General features: G+C 39.6%; 1 protein-coding gene across 7 annotated transcripts in view; it reads left to right on the top strand.

Moving 5' to 3' along the window:
- LOC109030233 (prolactin-releasing peptide receptor) overlaps positions 1–14,042 on the top strand; it is a 384,812-nt gene that overhangs the window by 368,716 nt on the left and 2,054 nt on the right. The window lies entirely within an intron of this gene.

Genomic DNA, 14,042 nt, shown 5'->3' with positions numbered 1-14,042 from the left:
AATTCAATAATGGCTAAATTATTATGAAAGAAACTGGGTTACAACGGCTAGAGTTGGTATTGATTACATGAAAGTTTGAGAAAATGTAATCTTTATTCGAAAAACTGGCACCTGTGGTACTGCGCTCTGAGGTATTCTATGAGTATACATATAGATGAGTATGCTTAAGGTATTATGCATAGAGAAAAAAAAGGAGGTGTTTGAATCTTGAGGTTTGTTTACCCTGTAACGTACGGCTGTACAACCTAGCCAGCGAAATCCGGAATTCGAAGTATGAAAAACGTTCCATAATGTCCCATTTTTTTTTGCTTAAATCAACTCATGATATAATTTCAAGCACTTTTTATAGAATGACTTTTTTCCACGAATTACACCATTTCCAAAAAAATCGGTTATAGAAGTCGCTGTGCCGATCTACGTCATCAAACAAATTTCAAGATGCCCGGAATGCAAAAAACTCCTTTTTTTCTCTACGACCATATTGATCAAATACTTTGTCTTAACTGGAAACACTGTCTCGAAACCAACTCCACGAATCCTCGAAGCTGGCAACCCTTATATCCCTGGATGAGCTCGTGTTTACGATCTCGTGTCTCAAATATCCCTTACAGTACCCTCCCTCCCTCCCACCACCCCCGATCTTCAACCTCCAAGAGTTACAATCTGCAATCTCTGCAAAGATATCTCGAGCGACGTCTCGCAAACAAGACTCTCGTTCCGACTTTGACGAAGACAACAGTAAGGACATTTCTGTATGAGCCATGATTAGCACATGCTTTTACATGTCTCGAGGTTCATCCCATCACGCACTTACTACTTTCTTGGCTATCGCGGCAGTATAGTTGCACATCTTCGCGACGAATACACAGAGCAAGATTCAGCTGAATCCTCCTCTCGAGCTGTGGTAACCGTGTGCCGTTCGCGATTCGGGGCTCAAATTGGGATTCGAATGGACCGCGCTTCAAGTTCTGTCAATTTATCGCTCGTTGCATCCTTTGGAATGCAGTTCCGCATCGATGAGTTGATGAGAGGAGTGGAATGCAAAATCCCGCATCTTCAACTATTCCAAGGCAAGAGTTGGCTGTTCTTTTTAAGTCCGAGTGGGTATTATTAAATATTTAGTCGCTCATGATTTCATGACGAATTGGACTACGTTTTGCAACGAGAAGTAACTTTTCTTGGCTAGTTTGGACTATGTTAAACAGAAAGGAACCAAGCCACATCAGCTGTCGCCGAATCTAATTGGAAAATTTATTTTTTTACATGTAAAAGGTTGTGCGAATTTTCGTGCAAATTTCAGTGAATTTTCTGCGTAGTACAAAGCAAATTCCCTAAAATTTTCAAAGGGATTCGCACAAACGTTCTCTTGTAAAAAATTCAATTGCAAAGTTAAATTTGGCAAAAGCTGATGTGGCTTGGTTCTTTTCTGCTAAACGCGGTCCGTTTCTGAAAGCATCTATCATAGGGAAACTCATAGTATACATTTTTCCCCCTTAAATGATCCAAAAATACTTGTTTGTATCGTAAAATGAAGTCTTTTTTTTAAATTCGCCAGGAAATAAAACCTCTTATATTTTCGAACTCGGTCAAAATTGGACAAATAGACCAAAAATGTGATTTTTAATCAAAAAGGTCGTAATTTTACGGCAATCTATTTTACAAAAGTTCGCATCTCTCTATACTTCAAAGTATGAGCTGAATCTTCTTTTTCCGTCAAGGAGTGCACTTCATTATATATTTACCATCCCAAGATTTCATGATGATTGGGATTACATTTTGTAATAAGGGCTCTTTATTTATAGCTCATCCACCGAAACATATTATATTTGCTTGGGCAATCTAACGGTACGAATATTGATTCTCAAACGTGAGTGGTCTCAAATCGCAAAATGTAGTCCAACTGTTGCTCCAATTGACGCTATGCAACGGCCAGATGAGTGACTGTCGGCGGGCAAAGTGTCTTCAAATGATCGTGTAGGCAATTTAACGACTTAGGTGTTCGAATAGTTGCTCAGTTCAAATGTGCTCATAGATTCTCTAGTTTGGCCGTTCTTCGTGCTTTTTTTACGCATGGAGACTGGACTTAAGCTTCAAATGCTGTCAGTTTATCCCTCGCTTCATCTTTTAAAATGCAGTTTCGCCACAGAGTTTGGATTCGAGCACATCCTGAAATCGACGAAATCCGTACCTTCTTGCCCAATTTTAAAATTGGAAAAAAATTATTCCGCAAAAATACGAAGTATGAGTGGCCTTAAAAACCTCTTTCTAGAAATAAAACGAAATTTTCAATTTTTTTCGAGTCCTTCGTAAACTTTGCATTCAAGCACTCTCTGAAATAAACGAAATACTTACCTTTATTTTCAATTTAAAAAAAAATAAATTAAAAAAAATGTTTAGGGAAAAATTCATGGTACAAATTGATTACATTTTGCAGAAAGGAACCAGGAGCATTGAAATGTTGCCAAGCTTATGCAGCTTCTTTTTTCTGGCAAGAAAAAACTGATTTTCTGTGAACAGTTCCTATTTACTTCGCTAGAAACTGTAAATTTAGGACAAAAATTACCGTGTAAATTTCATATTTTTTCAGGATTTCAATAGTTATATTTCAATGTATGAAGTTGCAAAATCTTAGCAACATTGCAAAGCTCCTGGTCCCTTTTTGCAAAATGCAACCCAAATAGTCCTAAATACCTTTTTCTAGCAATAATACGAAATTTTAATTTTTTTCGAGTCGGTTACTTTTTGAAGAAAAAGATTCAATATTGACCCGTTGTGTAACACCGGTTTTTAGCTCCCACCGCTTAAAGTAACACATCGTAACGGAAGATTTGAACCCTACTCTATCTCTAATTGCGCCGTATAATATTTGAATACTCCCCGGAGAAGTCCGACGGATTATTGATTTGTCCCGTTACGTTAACGCTTACGCTAACGTTAAAGTTAGCGTTCCGCTTTTAAGGGTATCGCCCAAGGTGTTGCTCGATCAATTTAATTCAGTGGCGTGGCGTGCTTTGCGATATATCGATGTTCTGCCATTTAAACCAATGGTAAAGAATCGATTACCAAGGTGTTCGCTGCGAACACCCTGATTATCGATCCTTTTCCATAGGATTAAATGGCATAACAATCGATGTATCGCAAAGCACGCCACGCCACTGATTTATCATATCGGTTACCCGCACCTGGCGTTTAGTTAGAACTGGAGGTGGAGTCGGCTTTTACCACCGTCTCCCTCCCCACCAGTCACTGCGTAAAATATTTATTTCGTTCGGAATGACATAACCTGGGTTGTTTTTAATTTCTCATTTCTCCGCCTCCCCTTTTAGACCTAAAATGTTTTTTTTTTTTTTTTTTTTTTTTTTTTTTTTTTTTTTTTTTTTTTTTTTTTTTCAGGGAGAGAATAAATAAATAAAATAAACCGTGACATTTCGCCCCCACCACCTGTGTATATCCAATTTGAACGGAGGTATTGTTGAACCACTCGAGAGGGAAACAAAAAGTGCAATAGTGTATTTTCCGGAAAATACACTAAAATTATAGAGACATTTAAGGAGAATCTAAATTTTGTAACTGAATCGGAAGTTATTGTAAGTGTCATTTCCAATCATTTTGCACAATGGACCACTAGACAAGGTGAGAATTTAAGCAATCTGATGCATGTTCCTTAACCAGAATTTCACAAAGAACACGATTCGCGCAACGAAAATTACTGGAACCAACTTCGAACGAAGATATCAACGTTTTTATTTCACACTGGTTACGAGGAATTTGAACTGCCCGCTCACAAGAAACTCAAAGCTCTACGTGAGTAAAATCGCGCACTACAACGGTTTCAGCTAGCTTCTCAATCGAGCAATGTTCATTTCTCACCATGTGTTGTTCAAACTATAAGCAATTTGCTTTAACTGAGCCAAAGCGTCAAGATCGACGTTGCCAGATTTTTATATCTCAAAGACTGTAATGATAACGTTTAGCGCTCGATGTGAATCACGTAGAGCATTGAGTTTTCATGAGCGAATGGTTTGAATTCACGCATAAAAAATCATTAAATATCCTCGTAAGGAGTTGATTTTAGTAATTTTCGTTGTGCGCGTCGTGTTCTACGTGAAATTTTGGTCAAGAAACATAAATCAGAATGCTGGAATTCGTACTTTGTCTAGTGGTCCATTTTGGCACTGGGCTCATCTTTCGAAATAGAAATATACTGGAACAATACTGCATCTAAGTCAATTATTCAAATCGATTCTATTGCTTCTTTAAATATTTTTTTTATCTTTGATCGGGCATTAAACTTTTCCAGACATCGAGATTGTATCGGGGCAGGAGTATTTTAATGTTTTCAAACGGTATTCTCTGTCAAATTGTCACGAATATGTTTTATTTGATAATAATTTTATCTTATTCACTTCATTTGATTTTGAAAGATTCTCTTAAGCATTCTAAGTTCCATTGGGAAAATTAATTCTTGCGATTATGTTTGAAAGTCGATTCGCGATCTCATGTTTTATGCAAACAATTTTTAAAATTTTACTTTCTACAAGGACTGGATTAAATTTGGCTCAGTATCGCGAGTATCGTACAGTTATCTACTTATAAATTACGGAGTGTTTGACAGGCGGACTGAACTCATTACGTGTTGATACTTTTCTGCGTGGCTAGAACGTCTTCAGAGATGAGAGTCTCATCGTAATCCTCATCGTAGAACCAAAATTCAACTGAAGTTACGTATCATCGGTCGTTCTAAACATCAATAATGGAGATTCATCTCCCATCAGTCAGGAATCTGATCCGGAGCTAAATAGAGCGGAAAATATTTATACAAGACAATCAAATCGTTTATCAGTTGTGTATCGGTGTTTTCCACTCGATATGAAATACATCTACGCTAGGGAAGACGTTTAAAATTGAGAATGTTGCCAAATACATATATCTTCAAAAAAATATCAACTGAAAAATCCATATTTTTCTTTGAAATATTGAGACACCCTGGATTTCGCAGGTGCAAGTTTTTTTCAGGGAAATTCATAGGTTTTTCAGATAGTCAGTATTTTATTTGAGGGAGTTTGACAACCTTTGAACGCTCACATGATTAGTTTTATTAATATGGCAGTGTAAACAGACACCGATGAAAAAAAGTTATTTTTCTCAAAAATTTGAAAGTATTGCGTGAGTCGTTGGGATCTTTGAAATCGACTCGCGCTTTTCGATGGATGTAGAACAAAGGAAATATTTTGGAAATCTGGCAACTTGTGGAAAAGCCTGTAGTCTCATCAAGATCGGATCATCTAACTGGAAAAGGCGCTCGACTCATAATGAAATACGATAGCCATTCGAAGCTCCTAGATGAACCGGAATCTATTTTCTCGCATGATTCAAGCTCAGATTCTCCCTCGCATACGTGCAGGAAATGATTTTCCAGTTAACTTCATAGCAGACTAAAATATATTCGGAAGCTTTTTATCATGAAGAAACTGACCCATATTTTAAACAAAAGATTGAGTGGAAAGTAGACTGAAGGTCAAATATTCGGATGTTTCTTTTCGTCAAAAATCTAGAGTGTTTAAAGTATTCCTGTGTCAGGTGTCAGAGGGTTCCCTTGTTGGAAATTCGGAAATTTTCGAATGTTCATGTAGTACTTTTCCTTAGCATGGCAGAACTGCCGAGAGGAAGAAAATCAATAGGAAGTTCTGGGAAAGATATGAGAGATCTCATCCAGTAAAAGTAAGGGTAGGGGATGGTAGGCCTTTTAGACATTGGCACTGCGTCGTTGATAAGATGACATTTTCAATGTAAGAGAGAAAAGTTCACAAAGTGTGCTTGAGAATTTCCCAGAAAGAACTTATCGACCTTTTTAGGCCACTTGATATTATTCCGATTTTTCAGAAAAGCAATTTGCTCTGAGGTTTCTGAAAATATCGTGGAAAAGTCCCTGAAACTTTCCTCGAAAATAATATTTTAACAGAGGAAATTCAGCAACATTCAAATGTTCACTGGTAAAAAAAACCTCTTGGACCAATGCCGCGATGCATCGACCTAAGAGTACAGTTTCTTGTCGCCGGATTTAAGAGTCTTGAACTTTTGTTTCAAGCGGATTTTGCATTGATTCAAGCGGATTTTGCATTGAAACAAGAGTCCAGACTCTTAAAGCCGGCGACAAAAAACTGCACTCTTGAACCAAGAGGTTTTTTTTTTACCAGTGTTCATACACCGTTTTTCCTTATCACGGTAAACTAGTATTCCCTAGCGCCTAGGAAATAATACCACTATTCGAACTCGACCGCGGGTGTTTTGCCTACCCCTCTAATTGAAGGCGATTTTTGCTTGTCATTCACTAGAAAAATATTTCACGATGCAATACTGCTGAGCTTAGTAAGAACGCCTCGTAAAAATTTGGATGTTGTCAAACGAAAAATATTTAATTTTAGAGAAAATTATGAATATTTGTCCTTGCAATGTTTAGATTTTTTTAGATCAAATTACGAACAAAATCCTCTGTAAAATTGGAGGAGAAATATTCTCATATTTTCCCGAAACTTCATGATTTGTCGAAGGAGATTTGGCAACGCCTGAGGGCTCATACGGCGTTTTTCCTTAGAACGGCAGAATACGTGAGCTCTCATACCTGGTAGAGTCCCTTTATACTGAGAGTCAAGACAACACCCCTCATGGAGTCACGAACGGGAATAAAGGTTACAGAAATCGAACGTTCTTTGTAATCTTTGATCGGCCCATTCTTAAATTCCTTTCTCCGTTCCTTCTCTCATTCCGTTTGTTCCTTGCCGAACCCGTAATTCCCTGGTCCATTCCAGATTATAATCTTTGCAATCGGTGAAAATGTAATCTTTATTCCCGGTTGTGACACTGCGAAGGCCTAAAATACGGGAACCAATCAGAAATGGATTCACATTGTCTTGACTCTCAGTATAAAGGGACTCTCATACCTGGCAACCGAGATCGAAACGGGCGGATTCCTCAGGACCGAGGTTGAGACAGGAGAAAGAGTGGTCGTACACCCGTAAATAGAACACTTGTTGCTCCCGTCCAACCCGCCCACCCGTCCCTCCCTCCCCCCTCCCCCCTCCCCCCCTCCCCCCGGTGTCCTAAGCATTGAATGTTGGCCCTGCTTATTACAGCCATTCACGTTTTTCACCCCCGCCCCGGCCTTTTTGCCCTCTCTCAAATTTGATTCCCATTTTTCGTCTTTTCCGCCCCTCCGCCCCCCTCGCCCGGCCGCGAACGCCGGGCATGAAGCCCCCTCGTTTGTCGGAATCAGTAATGAACACATACGGCCGGTGTTTCTCGGAAGAGAATCAAGTGACATCAGCTCTTGCCACATTTTTGTGGGCGGTTTATTTTTTTACGAGAGGAACTGAGGCTCCTTCATAGGGAGTGTTGAGACATATTTGAATCAGTGAGTTCGAAAACACACCAACTCGGAAAAAAAATGCTCAGGAAACACCTAAAACTGCGCAGCGGGCGAAGAAGTTAGTTTAAAAAAAACCTTTTTGGTGCCAAAGGACAAGTACTTAGAGACTTTGTAAAGCACCAAGTTGAAATCGATACACCATGTTTGATGACAGAGAATTAAGCGTTTAAAACTTTCCGAGTTGGTGTGTTTTCGTTCTCACCGACTTTCAGATACTGATTTTTCATAGTCTGCCCTGAAAAATTTATATTTTAGCGACCTGAATAACGCTTGAATATTTATATAACTTGTTGGTACAAGGTATACTGAACCGAAAAAAGAAAACCGCAAAATAGGATGGTCACCCGTTTCCTTTGAAATGGCCATAAATCGGTATTTTCAATGAAATATTCGATTTTTTCCTTTTCCCGTCGCTGTTTTGAGCACTTCCGATTGCAATTTAGAAATTTCCTTTTGCGTGCAGATGCTTCTATCCATAGGTGTTACTAAACCGTAAAAAAGTGAAAATAAAAAAAAACCCGAGTTGGTGTGTTTTCGAACTCACTGATTCATTTGGTCCTACGGGCTGGCTGATTGTTGAAATTGGTAGACAAAGCAATATACAAAGAAGACGCGGGGAGTATGGAGCAAATCACAGAATTAGTAGCTGTTACTTGGGGGAAATTTCGCAAATCACCAAACAGAAAAACTATGATTCTTTTTTTTGGGGGAGAGGGCAATTTTTCGGGGCCACAATGGCACAGAGCCCTTATTTTTTAGGCGCCATGGCCGATTTCTTAGCCGCATTTGGCGCGTTGGTGCCTGTGAGTTTCGAACACTAATAATTACAACCACCCACTTATACCAATAGGACCCCTCCATATCCCTGTTGTTTCCTTTGTCTATAGCTTCGGCTATTAATTTTAACAATCGGCCTCCTGATGTTACAAACCATCGGGAAGATTATATAGTTTGTAGCGTTTTTCGGGATCTATTTCTCGTACCCGGATTCCTATCTTCCATTCCATCGCATTTGGTTTATTTCCTGGTTTGCCCATAGGTATTTCCCGGTCTATTGGTTTGTAATCTTTGCAACCGGTAGAAATGTAATCTTTGTGGGGGTTTTTGACGCAGTGAAAGCTATGGAAATCAATCACGAGTCAATTCCATATGTCTTGACTCCATGTTTAATGCCCACTTCACACACCGAAAATAGGAGCTGAAAATGGAGGTCATCAACGCATTATAGAGCTGGGATAGCTGTATCAAGGTTTCTTTTAGCGTCATTTTCATTCATTTAACTTAAATAAACTTATGCCGCAATCGCACGCTGAATTTAGCAGCTGAATGTGGAAGTCAGTAGTCATCGCCCAACGACTGAAAGTTCGCAAATTCGAGTTATTTTCTTCCAGATATGTATCAAATCTACTCGAATAGCTCAGAAAAATCCAGCATTAGTCCGATGGTTGCTGAGACTCGTTAGTGAATTTTGCGCGTCAAGTGCAAAATTCAGGCATCGGGTCGATGACTTCCACATTCAAGCCACATTCAGCTCCCACATTCAGCGTGTGATTGCGGCATCAAGTAAATACTGTTGCGTATGAGGCCCACTCTCTCTAAAATATCAAGGAATTTTAACTTTGTTCCCCAGAAAAAAGTCCCCAAAATTTTAAAAAGGAGCGTTACAACCGTTTTCTTGTGAAAGAAAAAGAATACAACCGATTTGGCAACAACTGCGAGAAACATCACCCATCTACGATCCTGCGCTCTCTAAAAGCAAACATGCGCGTTTTCGAATAAGCCCCGTCAAACCTGTGGCTATTAGGGCTCGAGGGCTCACATAAAAACGCACATGCTCCGGCTGAAAAAAAATCGGGCCCACATGTACGTGAAGGTCGGGGGAGATCGGAGATGTGATGTGAGTGATTTTAACGCGCGCAAGCTAAATGAGCGGTCCTCAATCATCCCCCGCTAGAAAAGCGCCCCCCTCTCCCTCTCCCCCAGAAGAGAAAAATGCCGTGCCATGTATTATGATTATGATGTGATGTTTGCTCCGCTGTAGGCCTGGAATTTCGCTCGCATTTTTTGGGTCGTCTATCACCTCGCAGTTTCGCCCCTTATTTTTGCTGACCCTTAGCCTATATTTTCATGTTCGCCGGGGAGCGATGAATAATAAATGGACCACAAGATAGAGGAAGAATTAATTAAATCTGTGAAGGACGTATTTTCGGCTCAAAGTTTGACTCGACATTCGTTTCACACCCAAGTTCTCTAAACCACTACGTACCTAAGTGACAAAATTAAGGACCACGATGTATGTCTCCGTATCAAAATGTCATGTAAAATACCGTGGGTGCATAACCCGCTCAAAAAATTAGCAATATTAAAGAAGGAATTTGGCAATATTCGAATGATTACACGATGTCTCTCAGCAGGGCAGAATTGTTAATGCAGCCTCATAAAAAAATCTCATCATTTCTTAAAAAGTTAATCACTTCATCCGAACTTTGGAGAGTTTATTTTTGCCAAGATGTTCCATTCTTATTCTCGGCTAATTTTTTTAACACAATGAAAACGGGTTGAATAGATACTTTATGTGCTCGATGAAAATTTAGTACATATACCTAGTGGAGGAAATCTGACAATATATGACAGTCAACACCCGCCGTTTGTATCGTGGACGATTCACGCAACACCAAGTGAATGAGCATTCCTCAGTTTTCTACAGTGTTCCCAGTTGACTTTATATTTTCGGAAAACTAGTGCATAGTACCTGCATTGCCCTTTGAAACTTGGTAACACTGTACTCGCATATTTTCGAAAACTTTTAACACTAACGCGGAATGGAAGCTGTAATCGCGAAACTTCGGACTGCGATAAACGAGAGATAACTTAATCCTTTGTCCGGAAGTCAAACTCCAAAAGATCTCGAATCAGACTCGGAAGCGCGACCAAATAGACGTATTTCTGCCAAACGGAACGTGCATTATGACGTGAGCCCTGCTTTGCATATATTCTTATGGGTTTCAGGGTTCATGTCGTTATGCGTACAGTCCCGTTTGGCAGAAATACGTCTGAGTATACTAGGATGAATTTCGAGGATTGAGTTTCATTGTGGTATGGTACCATAGAAAGCGCGTGACACAAAGTTTGCCTTGCGACTGGGTGGAATGATTTTAAACCTGTTTATTCCACCGTGTCAGTGGTGATTCTTGCACGTTGGCAACACTATTTTCCTCCATTTAAATGTATGTTTAACAATCGAATCCAAGTGAGGTCTCGTCTAGGATCGATACATTCAATGGATTTAAATGGTGTGTCAACGATGTAGCCAACTTGCTGGAATCGCCACCGCGTGTTACCGAAGCGAACAATGTGTGCAAAAATGTTCTAGAAAATGGACCAACGAAGGTCTGAACGGAAAATCCCATTCCTCGTAAAATTGACGACAATTCGTCACCTTCCGGCCAAAGTATTACAAGTGCCATGCGACGTTTCAAAATTTCCGCCGCCATTTTATTCTTTGACGGAGAGATCGTTGGTTGAAACTGTTTGAAAATTTCACTGAATCGGCAGGAAATTTGACACCCCCCAAAATCGACAGCTTCGTCGAAAAATTTCTCTGTAAAAAAATAAAATTTCAAAATGTATGCCAATTTTGAAACGTCGCGTGGCGTTTGTGACACTTCGGCCGGAAGATGACGATTTCTTGCCGCTGCGAAGACCCCCTATCATCGCCCTTTTGACGTTAGGGCGTATCTCAATATTCACGTGAGCCTTGTTTCACATACGGACAACATCTTGCAATTAGGAACTACAATTTTTGGCTATAGAATTCTAAGACTCATTCGTCATGTGGCGTCGGACAATCGTAGGAGTCCACGGACGTGAAATCGGACGATCTTACGAAGAAAGCGCGGGGAGCCTCGGAGGGCAGAAAGCAAGGTTGTCAGGTCGGGCGATAAAATGCGGATATTTTACGTACACTGGAAAAAAAAAAAACATTGGATCTAGAGTCCAGACTTTTGAAAACATTGACAAGAAAAAATACTCTTGATTCAACCAGATTTTTGCTTAAATCAAAAGGAAATCCGCTAAAAAGAGGCTTGGTTCTTGATTTAAGCAAAAATCCGATTGAATCAACAGTTTTCTTTCTTTTCGATGTTTTTAAGAGTCTGGACTCAAGATCTAATGTGTTTTAAAAATTTTTTTCACCAATCATACACTTATCAGCTCTATAAAATTATCGGCTTTTTTCAAGTTTTCCTAAATATTTCATGAGGACCAATGCTACTGACTCATCTTTCCAGTTTCTAAAGGGGTATAATCGTAATTCTTCAAAGGATAAAATATCCTCAATAAATTAACGTCGAAAAACGGAAAAAGAAAGGAAAAGAAGGTTCTTTCTAGAGTACCTATATTGAGAGAGTATGGCCACTGGAATTACCACCTCTGATTGGCTCAGCCATCTTAGGCTGAATGGAGCCCTTAGGACCCAAAAATGGCGGACGCCATAAAGTTAATGTAATGCAAAATGATTCAAAATGTAGTTGTCTTTGCTTATCGTAACGAGAACTTTACCCAAATGCACTATTGCGACTTTTTTACATATTTTTAAGGCTAATCGTGTGCAATTTTTGAGAAAAATGATCTTAGATGTAGTAAGGTTGGCAGCAAGTGCGGTTGGTGATAACCGTCAAAAGTTGGCAACGACCCCCCCTCCCATCCTCAAAAACCAAAACAAAGCACCGCCATTTTTGGGTCCTAAGCCTCTCCATGGGACCCAGTGGCCATACTCTCTTAATATAGGTACTCTAGTTTTTTCCAGTGTAGGTATGAATGGAAAAAATGACGATTTTTCAGCACTGTCTGGCATAATTCGTTTGAAAGGGCGAAGATTACATGAACTTGACCGCGATGACAAACTGCGATGCTGCATACGTTATCACGACTGAGCTGGAGCGTATTCGTATTCAAATTCATCAGATCCGTGATCCCGCGACGGATGCGAATATCGTCCTCTGCTTTTACGAGGGCGCGCAAATTACTTGTGAAAAATAGAACTGCTTTACGACTCCAGCGCGCAATATGGGAGTCAGTCACCAGTGCACTTATTTGAGAAATGTTCTCGGGATGCGCTTGCATGTCAGTGCGGAATTACAGCTTTCGGAATTTTCCGGCGGACCTTCTTAAAAACGCTATGCCACGCCGAGGAAAAAAGTCGTATGAGTAAACGTAAAAAGACGTAATATTACAAAATGTGGGTTAGGACATTTCGTCAACGATTTTTTTGTCTGGGCACTTGTTTTTTGGCAGGGGAGTTTTGGTCCTCTGACCAATTATTGAGACCCAAAGTTATAATTGGACTGCATTTTGCAATTTGGAACTATACATTCTGGCCCGGTTTAAAAACAACGTATGTGCCATTAGTTTCCCTATGCACACACGTGTTTTTCCAGATGAGCCAGAATTCATAGTTCCAAATTGCAAAATGCAGTCCAATTGGTCCACATACAAATGACAATTTATCGCTCACTTTGTTTTTGTGTGAAAATGGATAATGCCTTGGTAGAATTAAGGTTTGCTTGGTTTTTTTGTCTATTCGGTTCAACTGAGAAAAATACATAATTGAGATTTTTGGTAAAAATGGGGGAGCGTCAATTCCATGAGGGAAAATTCAGTAAAAGTTTCTACGCCTCTTATTGCAACAGGTCTCAATCATCCATCAAGAAAATCCCATCTTTTTATACCTGAACCGGATGAATCTTTTGATTTGCCGTAGCTAAAGACTCTCAGATTTTTCCTGTGTACGATAAGTTCGCGATGGCGCCGGCGCACAGTGGATCGAGTCAATAGGAGAGGTCGGACAAAATTCGGAAATTTTAAACGCTTATAACTCCGTTTATACAACACTTTGAGGTTATAATAGTGGTTCCATTGGTTTTCTTGTGCAATTTTCTTCAAGCGGCACCCCTTTAACTTTGAAATGTGACGAAATAAACATCAAAATTCGCAATGTTGTCAAATATTTTATGTTCGACCTCTCTAATTGACTCGATCCACTGTGCGGCGTGCCGCGGTGCTTCGAGCTACTATTTCGCCACGGAGATGTTGCTCAGTATCATACGAGATTGAAGGCACCCCGACGTATCATGATCGATGGCATCTTTCAAAAGCACGAAGTCCCCTCGCAAATTAAATCGAGTGACGACGACAAAAAGAGGGCGGTAGTCGAAAAACTTACTAAGTCCTAGTATCTGTATTCAGTAACGTTCAGCATGATTTTTTAATTTCATTAGAGTGAAAGTGACTTGATTGAAGCAGGAATATGCTCAAATTTGCCGCAAAGAAGATTTCCATAAGAATCAATAAAGAAGATAATGCTTGTTTAAAGAAGAAAATACGCTTATCTAAAAAGAAAAATCACTTACGTCAAACAGAAATCCACTTTCATTCAGTTATTTTATTGTTAATTCCAAATGAAATCCTCTTGACGGCATACTCTAGAATGTATCTGCTTAGATCGAGTCACTTTTTTCTCTAATGAGACTCAAAAATAATGCTAAACGTTATTGAATATGGATGCTAGGACTTAGTGAGTTTTTGCGGTACCGCTCTCTTTACTATCTTGATTTAT

Source organism: Bemisia tabaci, chromosome 8, assembly GCF_918797505.1.
Source record: "Bemisia tabaci chromosome 8, PGI_BMITA_v3".
NCBI lineage: Eukaryota > Metazoa > Arthropoda > Insecta > Hemiptera > Aleyrodidae > Bemisia > Bemisia tabaci.
The sequence above is the reverse complement of the archived record's forward strand: the minus strand, read 5'-3'. Positions and strand labels throughout refer to the sequence as shown.